Consider the following 15,624-nt stretch of genomic DNA (forward strand, 5'->3'; position numbering starts at 1 on the left):
ATATCTTCCATTTTTCCTGATCATGGTTGTAACAGCCCGCTAGAAATTCAATTAAGGAATTTCTATTGACTTTAGGAACCTCGTGAAAACTCCGTAAGTTTACACGAATCGACTAATCACATAAATTTTAGCCTGTCAACATAGTTAGTGTTATCACTCACTATGGTGCCAGAAATGCGTTTTTAATTATTTGAGATAGTTAAAAGTGTCAGAATACATTATAGTCTACACCACTAGGCTTAATTGAATATTTAGGATTTTTCAGTACTAAGTTTATTACGTTTATTTTTGGAGTGAATAGTAACCTTGGTAAATGTACTAAGCGCAGTGTTTTCAAAATCACAATGTGAAATGTCCAAATTAGGTTAGCGATATTTTATTTGGACACTTGGCAAGATCTTAACCACACATAATGAATAGTATTAGATACTTGGCACAAAGAGAAACCATTAGATGGAATTGTGAAGGAAATCAAGGTGTGAGATCATAACACTTAAGCAAAATACACATTTGGAAAATATCTTAAAAATAGAGATTTAAAATACACATGGAAAGATTTTAGCCACCTTACTCTTCCAAGTCTACTCCACATTTGGAAAATATATTAAGCTGATTTTTATAGATATTATTGGATAGAATATTATGAGATAATCTTTTATAGATATTTTGGGTAGGAGAAAACCACACTCAACTCTCAACTCTAGCCTTATTACCTTCCTTATCTCGTCCATAAATGTGTCCAGCCAGCACCCATGAACTTATCTTCAATTACACCTTCTAATAAAAGATTATCAAACACTCTCTCTCGGACAGATTTTAGGAGATCTTTTGCACGCCCATTTCGAAGCTGTTGTAAGTGTTTTATCATAAAGTCTCATTCATATAAGTTGTTCCTTTTTTAGTCTAGTTTACATGGATATCTTATTTGCCCCATTTGAAGATCATTTGGTCAGTCAAATATTGTGTAAACTATAGAAAGGTTATTCTGGGAGATAAACTGGAGAATATGTTATGGTTTGGAGTTTTTGACCAAGCTAATGGATAGATATTGGTCCAAAATTTTTATGGAGTATTGTTAACATGTATATATGACTATTGGTTGAGGATTTTTGCATGATTAAAGGCTTTGATGAAAGATTTTCTTAGATTTAGAAACTTAGAAATTGGAATAGGAAAAACAGTTTCTGTTTTGAGAAAGTTTAACTCTTTGGTGGTCTAAACCTATTCTAATGACTTTGATAATTTTATTGGAGGATCCTAAGCATCTTATGTACATGTTATATTATTATTTTGAAGATATTTGATGTTAGTTTCAAAGATATGAAATTTTATACAAAGAGATATTCAGATAAGTCAAAGTGTGGATATTCTTGGCTAAATTTATATTTTGGTTAATTTCTAACCATGTGATCTTAAATTAGAAGCTTATATATGTTTTAGGACATATTTTTAAACCATGTGACGGTTTGGTTTGAAGATCATATATTTATAAGTCATAGATCAAGAGATTTATCAAAACTAGTTGAGGAAAAAGTTTCTGTTTTTGGACTAAGTGTAAAACCAAAAAACTCCAAATGTTATTTTGTGATTTTGGTGACTTTAGTTTGATGATTTAAAGCATTGTTGATGTTAGGATGATATTATGAATATGTTAGAAGTAAGATTTGATTTTTGAAATTCTTGGAGATGTTTTGATTTAAGGTCAAAACTTGTGATTCAAGTGCTTGGATCTTTTTACAAAAAAGTTTGGTGTTGATTATTAGGTTTTTCTAAATAGATGTTTTAAGTATGGTTTTGAACTTAGGATTGGAAGATGTTTGTTGCAAAATGTTGATTTAAGCATGAGTTTTGAAGTTGGAAGGAATTACAACAAAAATTAAGGGAAATGGCCTATAGATTTTTTGGCCATAGTATGTTTTCCATAGTTGTGTTTTGTTTTAAATTTTTCTGAGTTGATATTTAAGTTTATGACAAAATTTACACGAGGAATGTAAATTTTAGAAACTTTTGGAGTTAGTATGCAAAATCCTTAAGTTATGGGTAAAACGGTCATTTTCCCACATGTAGAGAGTAAAATGAAAATTTTACTCTTTAAGTTAGTATTTTTTCCATATTTCAAATTATTAGTGATTTAGTTCTAACTTTTAGAACCACTAATTACAGTTCCTCGTGATCGCACTTGAAGTTTTATAAGAAATGCGGAGATCGAGGTAAGTTAGCTTTTAACTTACTAGCAGTCTACTGTGTATGTGTGCTAAGTAAAGGAACTACAGTGTATGTATGTATGTTATCATATATGTCATGCCATGCCAAGTTATCACGTAATAATCTATTATACAGAATTTATTCTGTCATCAATTTTTATCTGTTACATAATATATTCTGTCATGTATTACTGTACATTACAAGTATGTCATGTTAAATATGTTGTCTATTATATGTTATGCCATGTTACGAAATGTTTCTATCTCAAATTGGTCATGTATATCAAGTTATGTTCAAATCACGTTATGTTACGTCAGGGCTCCAGTCCTTTCGTATTCTAGTCACGTTTCATCTTGAGTACATTCAGTTTATGTAGAATACATGGGGCCACAACAACTGTGGAGTATGTATTTAACTGCATTGTGATGTGTAGAATACATGGGGCCACAACAACTGTGGAGTATGTATTTACACGTAGAATACATGGGGCCACAACAACTGTGGAGTATGTATTTTTCATGTTAAGTCAAGTTTGTGTAGAATACATGGGGCCACAACAACTGTGGAGTATGTATTTACACATAGAATACATGGGGCCACAACAACTGTGGAGTATGTATTTTTCATGTTAAGTCAAGTTTCAGATCAAGTTCATGTCAAGTCAAGATCAGTTCATATTTCAATTTAAGTTATGTCAATTATGCTATGTTGTACGCTAAGTTATGCTTTAATTACTTATGAATTTGATTATGGATTTATGCTTTTACTGTCATCCATGCATCATTAGTCTGTGTGGAAGTTTTTTGTTAACTTGCTGAGATTTGTAATCAAATCTCACTGTGGTAGTCCCAACTACCATTCCCCCCGAATGGTAGATCTTGTTACAGGACCTGAAGGAGGATCAGGAGCTGACCAACTAGACACAATCGACTGAACGACGGTGCGTCGTTAATGTTAATATAGTAATTAAATTACTACTTGTACGATGGAGTTGCATCTCCAGTACTTTTTGGATCATAAGCATTCTGGACTAGTGTTGTGATCTTAGTTGTTCAATGGGTCTTTATGTATGAAGTATGTTTTAAGTATTTGGGATATTTTAATTTGGTGCATAGTATTGCTAAAGAAAAAAAATTATCCGCTGCGAATATTGCATAATGTTAGATGCATGTTAGGAATATTGCATCTTATATGTCATGAACGGGGGCAGGTAACCTTGTGTTGCATGTCTCGACGCTTCAAATGTCCGTTCAATCCCAAACGGAATTTGGGGGTGTCACAGGGTGGTATCAGAGCAATACGTCTCTGGGCAGTAAATCCACATGTCCTTAGAAAATGCACCAAACATTAGGCTTGAAATTTTAGTCGTCAGTAGGCTTGAATTTCTTAAGGTATGAAAAATAGTATGTGGTTTTAATACATATACTCGTGTGTTGCAAGAAGGGACACATGACTCGTGGTAGAATACCTCGAAATCCTAAGGGAGATAACAATCAAGAGGATCAAAATTCCCCAATGGATGAAGGATCAGCTGAGGTGGTAAGTTTGCTGACCAATGTGTTTAGACATCCACAACTACGGCAAGTGCACATACCCATTAGAGTATATGCTGTCACTCAGAGAGATGTAGATGCTGGTGCTCCAGGAACTGCAGGAGCTGGTATCGTCACTAGTATTTTACTAGGACCTATGTGTGGTTAAATATAGTTAAGGTTGATCCGATTGCAACTGATGGTAGTATTGCATTATTGTTATTTTGGAGTAAGTCAAGTCATTGGGGTTGGTAAATTGTACATTGTTTGATTCAAACGAGTCATTGTTTCTATTAATTGTGGTAGTACTTGAGAATTCAATTTGGAAGCTGAATTGTTACCCTAGTGGTAAGAGTAACAATTTTCATTAGAAGTATTATTGTTCATACCAATGTAGATATAGAATACCTTTTAATAATATGAGAAAGGATATTTAGGGTTGATGAATGGTATTCTACATATTTGGAGAATTGTTTTGATTCTGAGAATACGATGGAAATTGTGTTTGGAAGAGTAATTTGATTAGGAGAAGTTTTAGCCATAGTAGGATTCATTTATGATAATAGTTTTACCACGCCGCCAGTAAATGATCTCTGGCAAAGCACTATCTTTATGGATACATAGATTGATCTTCTTTTTGGAGACTATTATATGGGGAGTAAAATCTTAGTCTTGAGGATTTATGTGAACATTAGGAACAAATAATTTAGAGTTAGAATAAGTGATAACTCATGATGGATAGAAGAGTTATGACAATCATAAGAGAGAAAGTCTCAAGTTTAAGTTATTAACTGGTCAGTTATCGAAGTACTACCAAGGAAGAGGACTGATTGTTGCGACTATAAAGAAGTAAGTTAGTCCTAGACCAGTAGAACTCCTTGAGGTTTTTATTAACTTGAAGATTACCGAGAGTTTGGATATGCATGATTAAATGCATATTTATATGAGTCATTGGATCATATCATATATATGAAAATCCCTGAAAGAAATAAAATGGAGCACATAAAACATCTACCAGAAAATAGAAACACAAATATGAATATTTGTGAAGTTTTATTTTATTATCTTAAAGCAAAATTACAGAAATTTGAGGCTCTTTGCCTCAATCCTTAAACGCTTTTGCTCTTCAAAAGTCTGCATGTCTTTCCTATCTAAAGGAGTAGCCACTCGAAAAGAAGAATTAAGCAAAGATTTTAAATCTCTGTTCTCTCGCTTTACTGCTTCTATCTTCATGTTGGATTCCATAAGAAGCCTCTGAAGGATAGAAATACTCTCGTGGAGTTTGTCAACCCCACCAGTCCTAGATTGCAGTCGCTGAGAATATGCGACAATGGCTGATGAGTATCGAGTACCGAGACTCACAAGCTCGTAGATAAGTTCACTTTCTAACTTATTAGTCAGATCATTATTAGATTGCATAATAGCACCTACGGAAGAAGCAGAAACAACTGGTGAACGAGGTGCAGAATACCTCATGTATTGGTAATGAGAAGATTGCTGAGCCATTGCAAAATGAGAAAGCAGAAAGAGATTACAGAGTAAGAATGCAGACTAATTTCAGAAAAGTGAAGAAGATGAGATGCGAAAGAAGATGAACTGAATAATTCTTTTATAGAGAAAATTATGACGAATCATCTCTCGTGAAACATTTCTGTACAAGAGATAAGAGCAATGTAGTATCATAGCTGCGGTGACTGACAACTACAAAAGAACAAAGTAGTGTCATAGCTATGCGGCGCCTGACAACTACAGAAGACCTATAAAAATCATGCGGATCAGAGTTGTCTGGTCTAAAACAGAGTGCCACCGATTTTGTTAAGAGAGAGAGAGAGAGAGAGAGAGAGAGAGAGAGAGAGAGAGAGAGAGAGAGAGAGAGAGAGAGAGAGGTTAACGGCTTAATTTTGATGAATTCTCTACTAACTATGGTATTTACAAAAATATTTAAAGTATATCACCTATGTTTTTCTAAAGAAGAGTTTCGAAAAATTAATTACTTAAAGTTTTAGGTTTGGAGAGTATGTCGTTACAACTTGGCCAAGCTTGTGCAAAGAAGTATAATCTAATTGTTGATTAAAGTAAGAGAGTTAAGGAATGACATAATCTCAAAGGCAAATATATACGTGATAGACAGTAGGTTGGTAAGCAACACCTCCTCATTAAATTGCTATTTCTTATTTAATTCGATTTCGATGACGAAATCTTTTTTTTAGGAGGGGAGATTGGAACAGCCCGCTAGAAATTCAATTAAGGAATTTCTATTGACTTTAGGAACCTCGTGAAAACTCTGTAAGTTTACACGAATCGACTAATCACATAAATTTTAGTCTGTCAACATAGTTAGTGTTATCACTCACTATGGTGCCAGAAATGCGTTTTTAATTATTTGAGATAGTTAAAAGTGTCAGAATATATTATACTCTACACCAGATAGTTACAAGTATGTCATGTTAAATATGTTGTCTATTATATGTTATGCCATGTTACGAAATGTTTCTATCTCAAATTGGTCATGTATATCAAGTTATGTTCAAATCACGTTATGTTACGTCAGGGATCCAGTCCTTTCGTATTCTAGTCACGTTTCATCTTGAGTACATTCAGTTTGTGTAGAATACATGGGGCCACAACAACTGTGGAGTATGTATTTAACTGCATTGTGATGTGTAGAACACATGAGGCCACAACAACTGTGGAGTATGTATTTACACGTAGAATACATGGGGCCACAACAACTGTGGAGTATGTATTTTTCATGTTAAGTCAAGTTTGTGTAGAATACATGGGGCCACAACAACTGTGGAGTATGTATTTACACGTAGAATACATGGGGCCACAACAACTGTGGAGTATGTATTTTTCATGTTAAGTTAAGTTTCAGATCAAGTTCATGTCAAGTCAAGATCAGTTCATGTTTCAATTTAAGTTATGTCAATTATGCTATGTTGTACGCTAAGTTATGCTTTAATTACTTATGAATTTGATTATGGATTTATGCTTTTACTGTCATCCATGCATCATTAGTCTGTGTGGAAGTTTTTTGTTAACTTGCTGAGATTTGTAATCAAATCTCACTGTGGTAGTCCCAACTACCATTCCCCCCGAATGGTAGATCTTGTTACAGGACCTGAAGGAGGATCAGGAGCTGACCAACTAGACACAGTCGACTGAACGACGGTGCGTCGTTAATGTTAATATAGTAGTTAAATTACTACTTGTACGATGGAGTTGCATCTCCAGTACTTTTTGGATCATAAGCATTCTGGACTAGTGTTGTGATCTTAGTTGTTCAATGAGTCTTTATGTATGAAGTATGTTTTAAGTATTTGGGATATTTTAATTTGGTGCATAGTATTGCTAAAGAAAAAAAATTATCTGCTGCGAATATTGCATAATGTTAGATGCATGTTAGGAATATTGCATCTTATATGTCATGAACGGGGGCAGATAACCTTGTGTTGCATGTCTCGACGCTTCAAATGTCCGTTCGATCCCAAACGGAATTTGGGGGCGTCACAATGGTTTCTCGCGTTCTTCTGCAACGTCTCATCTCAATGTTGATGATTACTCCCGACTCAAACGGGTCTGGAGCCCGCCCAACTTGTATGGGTTTGGGACCCGCCCCAAGCTACCAAAAGAGACCTTTTTGGGCTCGAGCTAGCATTCCCGCGGCTCATGGAGAATTAACGTAAAAAAAATTTCTCAACAAAGAAGGAAAAAATAATAATAATAAAGAATGAGAAAAAAATGATACTAAGAAATTACCAAAGAATGAGTTAGTAGGGTTCCCGGCGACTTGTTTCTTGGCGGCATCGACCAAGCGCTCTTTTTCGGTGAATGCAACATAAGATGGCGTCGTTATCGTTAACTATTATCTCTACTTGAACGTGTTGCCACACTCCCACACACGAGTATGTTGTCCCGAGATCGATCCCTATTGCTAGGCCCTCCTTCCATTCTTCTGCCATTGTCGACTTCCAAATGATCATAGTATTAAAGCAAGTCTATGTATGTGTCTCGGAGACGATGCTCTTTTTCTTTTTCTCTAATATTTGTGCACAAGTAAATGGAGAATGGAAAAGAAAAAGTGAGGAGAAATTTAGTACTTTTTGTTTTCAGGGTAAGATTATATTGGACGAGGGTTTGTTTAAATTAATTGTTTTTCGTCAAATTACTTCACTTTTCAATTTATATGAGATTAAGGCCGTTTAAATAGTAAAAATATTTTATTTTATTTTATTATTATAATTTTTTTAAAAATTTTATATAAAATATAATAAATAATTCATTTTTTTTAAATTTTAAAACAGTAATAATATTTAAAAATAATATTTTATTTAATTTTTAACTTTTATCTCAATTTATCTCACATCTCCTCACCATCGAAACACCTAAAAGGTTCTAACTTCTGGCATGTTTCCACTTTATTTGCGCAATTTAACAACATCATCTTTTAGAATTTCTATTCATTTTTCTGTACAAAAATAATGATTTCTTGACACTTTATTTATCAAGTCATCAACTATAATTTTAAAAAATCGAGAATATTAATATTTTTTTAAAAAAATTTAGTCTGCTATGTAACTTCAAAAGAATGAAAATTGCAACTTTAATATTATTAGATTTTGGAAAATACTAAAAGTTCTAAAACTGTTATATATCAATTTTAAAAATATCAAAATTTTTACTTTTTGTTTTTACATATTTTTTTTTATATATTCTATAATTGATTGTATATTTTTTTAATATAAAGTAAATATTTAGGCTAACCATATCATACTGGGAGATGTAGTCCAAGAATCCACCGAAAAATGTAACAAAAAGTAGAATTTTTTTGAATTTTTTTATATTCCTATATATTTGTTTAAAAATAAAAAAATTCAACTTAAAAAAGGCAAAAAAAAAAAAAGGAATTCGGGTTCAGGACACAAAGCATTTCTGAAAAGTGAAACTCAAGACGGCATCCTTCGCCCTTCTTGTCCTGCTCCCCACAAATTAAAAGCAGCGTGAATTCTGGTTTATTTCTTTAGTTCCACGACAGATTATTTTTTTTAGAATGATTCTTCTCATCATTTACCATCCATACTTCACATTTTATAAAAAATATCTATATATTAGATAAAAAATATTTTCACATCTTATAAAAAGTATAAGTGTGAGATGTGTAATATAAATAGTAGTTGATTTGTAGCAATTTTTTTTTTTAATATTTTTCCACTACACTAAGCATATAATAATTTAATAATTTGATTATTAAATTATTAATAAACATATAGTTAGTATTAACATTAGAATGCAAACAATCAAAAGTTTAGAAATTAAACATGGTTTTGATATGTGAACAGTGACTAACAAAGTTTAAACTTCCATTTCCGTTTATTGTAACTCAGAGTTTCACTTAAAGGACTTTAGGTAGTACAATGCAGTTCATTTAAATAGAACTTAGCTATATTTGAGACGTCACTACTAGCATTCGGCTAGTCCAATATCAGTGTTCTTAGAGCATTCATGGGCTTGGCAAAGCCATTGCTTGGATATATTTTAGCCAATTCCCTAAAATAATTTTTATAGTGAACTATATATTCTGTTGTTATTAGAGGAAAACAAATCAATGGAAAAATTATCATATTACATTTAGTTACTGTATGTCCACTAAGTATTATATTATGTTGTTAACTCTTATTGTGTGCAGTATATATACATTTAATTCCATTCAACCCAATTCAAAGTAAAGCTGTGTACGTTTATAACTAGTTATTATGTTTTTTTTATGTGCGTCCGTGTTTTAAATAACTAGCCTAAATAAACTTCCCAACTATTATAACAATAAAAATTGTAAAGAAAGAATGAAAATAAATATTTAAATGTAATAAAGATGGATTTAGAAAGTTTGTTATTTAATTTCATCGAAAATAGGCTACCTGAACTAAAAAAAATAATAATTTTCTAATAAAATTTTGATTAAAATGTAGCTAGTTACTACTAATGCTCTACTTTGAACTTTGAAGACACCATCTTCCCTAGGCCACGAGTGCAACAAAAGAGACCACACCTCCGCGTGTGGTGTTTAGAAAATGAAACAGAAGTTTGGAGGGGGCAGACAACCCACGGGTACTCCGTCGCTGGCGTGGTCGTGTGCTGTTATCGTGGTCTCGCTCCTCGCAGGCGCATCCGTTGTCCATAACACATATAAGCCTGATCTCGTAACTCTCCCTCTCTCTCTCTCTCTCTCTCTAGGATCGGCTTGATTAAATCTTTGACACAATGTCAATATCGTAGTATTTTCTATATTCGAAAATAATTCGTTTTAGAGTAGCCTCACTTATGCGGGAATTCAAGGGACTATGACCTGTTTGATACAATGCCGGGGAAACAATCTCGTTTCTACGGCTATTCCCTTTCTGATAAAATTTCTTGTACTCTACGATTTTGTTAGGTAATTAGTCTTTGAAATGCATTTCTCATACACCATTGCATGCAGACATTGCCTCCGGTGGAGAGTGTTAATGGGGTTAAGCTGAAACAACCTGAAAAGGAATGACTTTGGTCTTTTCGGCATTATGTTGGACCCGTATTGATTTCAATACAGTCTTGGAAGGAACGAAATTTGTTCTTTACTTGTCACAAGAAGCTCGGAAAAAGCTGCTGTCGCCATTTGATTATAGGTAATCTTTTCTTTTCTTGTCTTAATAAGAGTTGTAATGGGTTTTAATTCTTAAGCTTGATAATTGTAATCCATTTCATCAAAGTTGTTCTTTTTAGTCACTATCAAACATTTTACCCTCCGAAATCAATACCAACAATGAAAAAACAAGAAATTGCAGACTAATATTCAGACGTTCCAACAACCACAAAAAAAAAAAGAAAAATCAAAAGACAAAAAAATACTCTAATTAAAGGTTTGGGCGAATAGATTCAAAATAGTTGCACCGGTAACATGGTTTGAGCTTTAATTCCTTGCGATCGTAGCTTGTAAGCTGCTGTTGTGGCAGATATAAGCATCGACAACTGTAATCCTTTGTTGAGGTGGGGCTGCACAATTTCTTATTAGTGCCTAGATATTTAGTGCCCATATAAGCGGATTGCAGATTAACTTGAGCCCTAAAAGCTTTTCCTCAAACTCAACTACCTCTGCAAGCTGGATGCCATCTAACCACTTAATCACCCGGACAACAGCAGCATCAATTTTCTTCTTATGAGCGGGGGCAAGCTTAGGACATATCTCTTTATCATTAACAGTGTTCCTCATGCTGTAGGCAAAGTTCTCCAAAGCTGCCTTAGCCTTTGCCCTCTCTCTATGTTCATCATCTTCAGCCTTGAATATCTCTGCTTCCCTGACCATTCTATTAATCTCTTCACTAGACAGTCTCGCCTTGTGATTGGTGATGGTGATCTTGCAACTGGTGCCAGTTGTCTTCTCTTTAGCAGAAACATTCAAGATACCATTAGCATCGATATCAAAGCATACTTTGAGCTTAGCAACGCCCCTTGGTGCGGCAGGAATGCCCTGAAGCTCAAATTTTCCCAACCAATTGTTATCCAAAGTTCTTGCCCTCTCACCCTCATAAACCGAGATCGAAACCACAGTTTGGTTGTCTGCGGCAGTGGTGTAAAATTCCTTCATCTTGGTTGGAATGGCAGTGTTCCTTGGAATCACAACAGACATGTCACTTTCTCTAACCTCCCCACCCCAAGGGACAAAGGTGTTACATCTAAGGGTACAATGTCTCGAACTCTCTCATTACCCAATCCAGACAACTTTGCAGCTTGAACAGCTGCTCCATATGCCACAGCTTCATCCGGGTTAATGCTCTTACTAAGCTCTTTACCATCAAAGAAGGCCTGCAACAGCTGCTGGATTTTGGGAATTCTAGAAGAACCACCTGTAAGAACGACATCTTGGATACACCTCTTGTCAAACTTAGCATCGGTCAAACACTTTTCCACAAGATGAATAGAACTCCTGAACAAATCCATATTGAGCTCCTCAAATTTGGCACGAGTGATGGTTGCGCAGAAATCAATACCTTCATACAAACAATCAACATCAATGGTCGTCTCAATTTCGAAGGAAAGAATCCTCTTTGCTCTCTCACAAGCAGTTCTCAGCCTCCTCAAAGCTTTGGCGTTTCCACTAATGTCCTTCTTGTGCTGCCTTTTAAATACATCCACAAAGTGCTTTACCATTCTGTTGTCGAAGTCCTCGCCTCCAAGGTGTGTGCCTCCAGCAACAGCATTCACCTCGAAAATATCATCCTTAGTGTTAAGTAGCGAGACATCTGCGTACCACCACCCAAATCAAAGATCAACACATTTCTCTCTCGAATTTGACCCACCCTCTCAAGACCGTAAGCAATGGCTGCGGCTGTTGGTTCATTGAGTATCTGCAAGACATTCAGGCCTGCAATTCTGCCAGCATCCTTCGTAGCCTTGCGTTGCGTGTTGTTGAAGTTGGCGGGGACAGTAACAACTGCACTCTTCACTGCCGTGCCCAAATATGCCTCGGCAAACTCACCCAATTTTGAGAGGACCATAGAAGAGATTTCCTCGGCAACAAATTGCTTCTTTTCACCCTTATATGTGACCACGATCTTAGGCTTGTCACCAAGACCACCAATGACCTTGAACGGCCAAAGGTTGATATCTCTCTGAACCCAGGGATCACTGAATCGCCTACCAATCAATCGCTTTGCATCTATAAGATTATAAGAGAAGATTAAATAATCAATTTGACGATATTAAAGCAGGTGAAACAGGAAACCTATATATTGATTAGTTTACAACCGTATCAAAGCTTTTTCTTTAAATTGTACTATTTTATGTATCGTTACTCTTATCAATATTATTTGTTCATTTCCAATTTAATGTATACTACATTTAATATCTCATTTATCCAATAACGGGACGAGATTAACAAAAAAAAAAATGCGTTTTAATTTTATAGGGGGCTTCAAGTAATTTTCTGAAATCGTTTTCAGCTTTTAATTGAGTCGTAAAGTAAAAAAAACTCTCAAATTGTAATCAATTCCCTTCCCACCCTTCATTTTTTTTCTTTTTTTCACTTATAAAAAAATACTCTTCATTTTTTTTTTCTTTTTATGCTTTAAGAAAACCTTTTAAGTTAATCCAATTTTAGAAAAATGAAACCCTTTAACAAATTCAAATGTTTACCTACCAATATCTCAGTCAAACGAGAATTTTGAAGAAACAACAAATATATTTGGAGATTACCAAAGATGGAGTTGATGGGGTTCCTGGCAATCTGGTTCTTGGCAGCATCACCGACCAAGCGCTCATTGTCAGTAAAGGCGACATAAGACGGTGTCGTCCTGTTTCCCTGACCATTAACGATTATCTCTACTCGATCAGTTTGCCATACTCCCACGCACGAGTACGTTGTCCCGAGATCGATCCCTATTGCTGGGCCCTCCTCGCATTTGTCGGCCATCTTTGTCCGAGACGATATCGAAACGTAACAGATGAAAGAGAACTGAAAGAGAACTCTGAATCACCAGAGTTGAAAGGTTTGATGGCGGTCCTTACGTTAATGAACAGCCTGTTTGCTTGCCCATGAAATTCAACTTGATATATACGTGCTCAAGGATTTTAATATGCATGCACCGAAAACATATATACACGTCTACTTTTACAAATTTTAGAATACGACGTTAATTTTTCCGAATTCTAAGTGCCTCATCAATTAAAGCCCCTCCAGGCTCCGGTCTCCGATTACAAATTTACAAGCTAATGTACTTGGCTCTGTGTTCCTTAACCTTGCGTAAGGTCCGTGAAGGGATTTTTTTTTTTTTTTTTTTAAAGAGTAATATCATATACAATCATGAAATATGTAAATAATATGTTGTTGCTTAAAAATATAATGTAAACGATATGTTGTCGTTTTAAAAAATAATGAGATTTATTATTAAAAATTTAATATTTTTTTATGAGTCAAATATTTATTTATTTTAAAATTATTGCACGGAGTTTACATACTCACCATTGTAATTATCATTTTTCATAAATAAAAAAATGTGATAATCTTGTCACATAGAAATCTTATTTTTCTTACTTAAAAAAAGAAAAAAGTAAAAAACACTAAAAGGAAAGAAATAACAATGGTGCTCCATACCCGCCGGACTACAAGATGGTCACCTGTTCGATAATTAAAAATTGAATTGAATTGAATTTAAGAGTATTGCACGAAGTTTGAAAATTTTGAAGGTTATTTCAACCCCAGAAATTGAAGAGACCATTTTGAGTGTTACTCTTGTTTCATTCTTTCGTACTTTATTTAGATGATTGAATTTCCATATGCAACTAATCTTTCGAAAAAAGGATTTTATTGTCTGAATTAATTAATGGATATGTACAGTTCATAGTTTTAAATACCGTACAATACCGGCCGATATGGCTGGAATATTCTGTACTTATCACCGGTCCGGTACAGGTATTGTACCTGTTTCGTACCGGTCTGAATACCGGCCAGTACCGATATTTCGGCATGTACCGGCCGATATTTCGGCCTTCATTTTATTTTATTTTTTTTTTATTTTTTCAAACTACAAGTTTATTTTTTGACACCCAATTTATACTAGACTATTTATAATTTATATATATATATATGTATTTATGTATAAATTATTCATATATAAACTATTATTTTAGAATATAATATATATATTTATACATATAATTTATTTATATATTAACTATCCCGAAATGGTACCGATACTAAAATATTTCATTCCAGTGCCTTAACCGGTACGGCATCCAGTATGATATTCAAAACAATGGTACAATTACTCTTCCGATATTAAATAAAAAGTTTTAATTCCCTGATTTAGTGGTGGAACTATAAAACTCCACATTTCACTAAAATAAATACAAAAAATTTATTTAAGACTATGTTTTGGTAGTGAGATGATATCTGATCTGTGAATAATAGTAATAAAATAATAATAAAATATTAAATAATAAGTAAAAAATATTGAAAAAATATTAAATAATAATAGAGTGCTATGCAACACAGCCGACTCAGTGAATTTGAAGTCAGAGTACTTTAGGCATATTCTTATTGTTAAAAATGCTCTTTTTGAAGAGAAATTCTACGACTGCATGTAAATACTTTTATTAAATGAAAAAAATATTACTTTAAGAAAAATATTTTTATTCAAAAATTTTAAAAATTAAATCACTTAAACCTATATCTTACGTAGCATTGCTCAATTTATAATGGAAGAGTTTGATTCAAAATTTTTCTTAGGGGTATTATTTATAAAGAAAAAATTGAGGACGACTGTTATATTTTAATACGCGGATCTAAGGCCGAACCACGTGACCCTTGGATTCTAGGCCTAGCTTCACCCACTGTATTTTTATTTTTCCTTTTGCTTCCAGAAAAATCCCTATGAATAATGATTTAAGAAAGGAAAATTCTATGTGCAGTCATTTTCGCGGACTCCTTTGTGTACTCCAGTGATATGATTGGTTGTGTATTAAAAAAAAATTAATCCAGCCAATCATATCAGTGGAGTGTGCAGGAAGTGCGCAAAAATGACTGTATGTAACATTACTCTTTAAGAAATAGGGTGCAATTCGGGTTCAGCATCAGAGAAATATCCTTCAGTACCTATTGAAACCTTGCCCTCCTTTGGAAAAAAAAAAAAAAAAAGAGGAGAAAAAATTGCCGAAACTAATTAATATTCTTGCTGGTTGATTCCAGAATAGTGTGGAAGAACGAATTTCTAGTGTCAAATGAGATCGCTGACAGGATCAAATCCTAGCAGCCCCAAAAGCGCCGAGCTAGGGCGTTGAGGCTCATCCTCATCAGTCCACAGCCTGTCCCCACAACAGTGGTAAAACTCCGAGTAAACTTCCAGTTGTTCCTCAA

The 15,624-nt window shown here is 34.1% G+C and overlaps 1 long non-coding RNA gene and 1 pseudogene across 1 annotated transcript; one reads left to right on the forward strand and one right to left on the reverse strand.

Annotated features, from left to right (window-relative positions):
* Nucleotides 1-9,628: 9,628 nt before the first annotated feature.
* Nucleotides 9,629-10,499, forward strand: LOC122290918. Its single transcript, XR_006236569.1, has 2 exons — nt 9,629-9,937; nt 10,216-10,499. It is a non-coding gene; the product is annotated as an uncharacterized LOC122290918 (long non-coding RNA).
* Nucleotides 10,500-10,601: 102 nt separating this feature from the next.
* On the reverse strand, nt 10,602-13,182 carry LOC122290909 (annotated as a pseudogene).
* Nucleotides 13,183-15,624: the final 2,442 nt, after the last annotated feature.

This window comes from Carya illinoinensis, chromosome 1 (genome assembly GCF_018687715.1).
Source record: "Carya illinoinensis cultivar Pawnee chromosome 1, C.illinoinensisPawnee_v1, whole genome shotgun sequence".
In the NCBI taxonomy this organism is placed as follows: domain Eukaryota; kingdom Viridiplantae; phylum Streptophyta; class Magnoliopsida; order Fagales; family Juglandaceae; genus Carya; species Carya illinoinensis.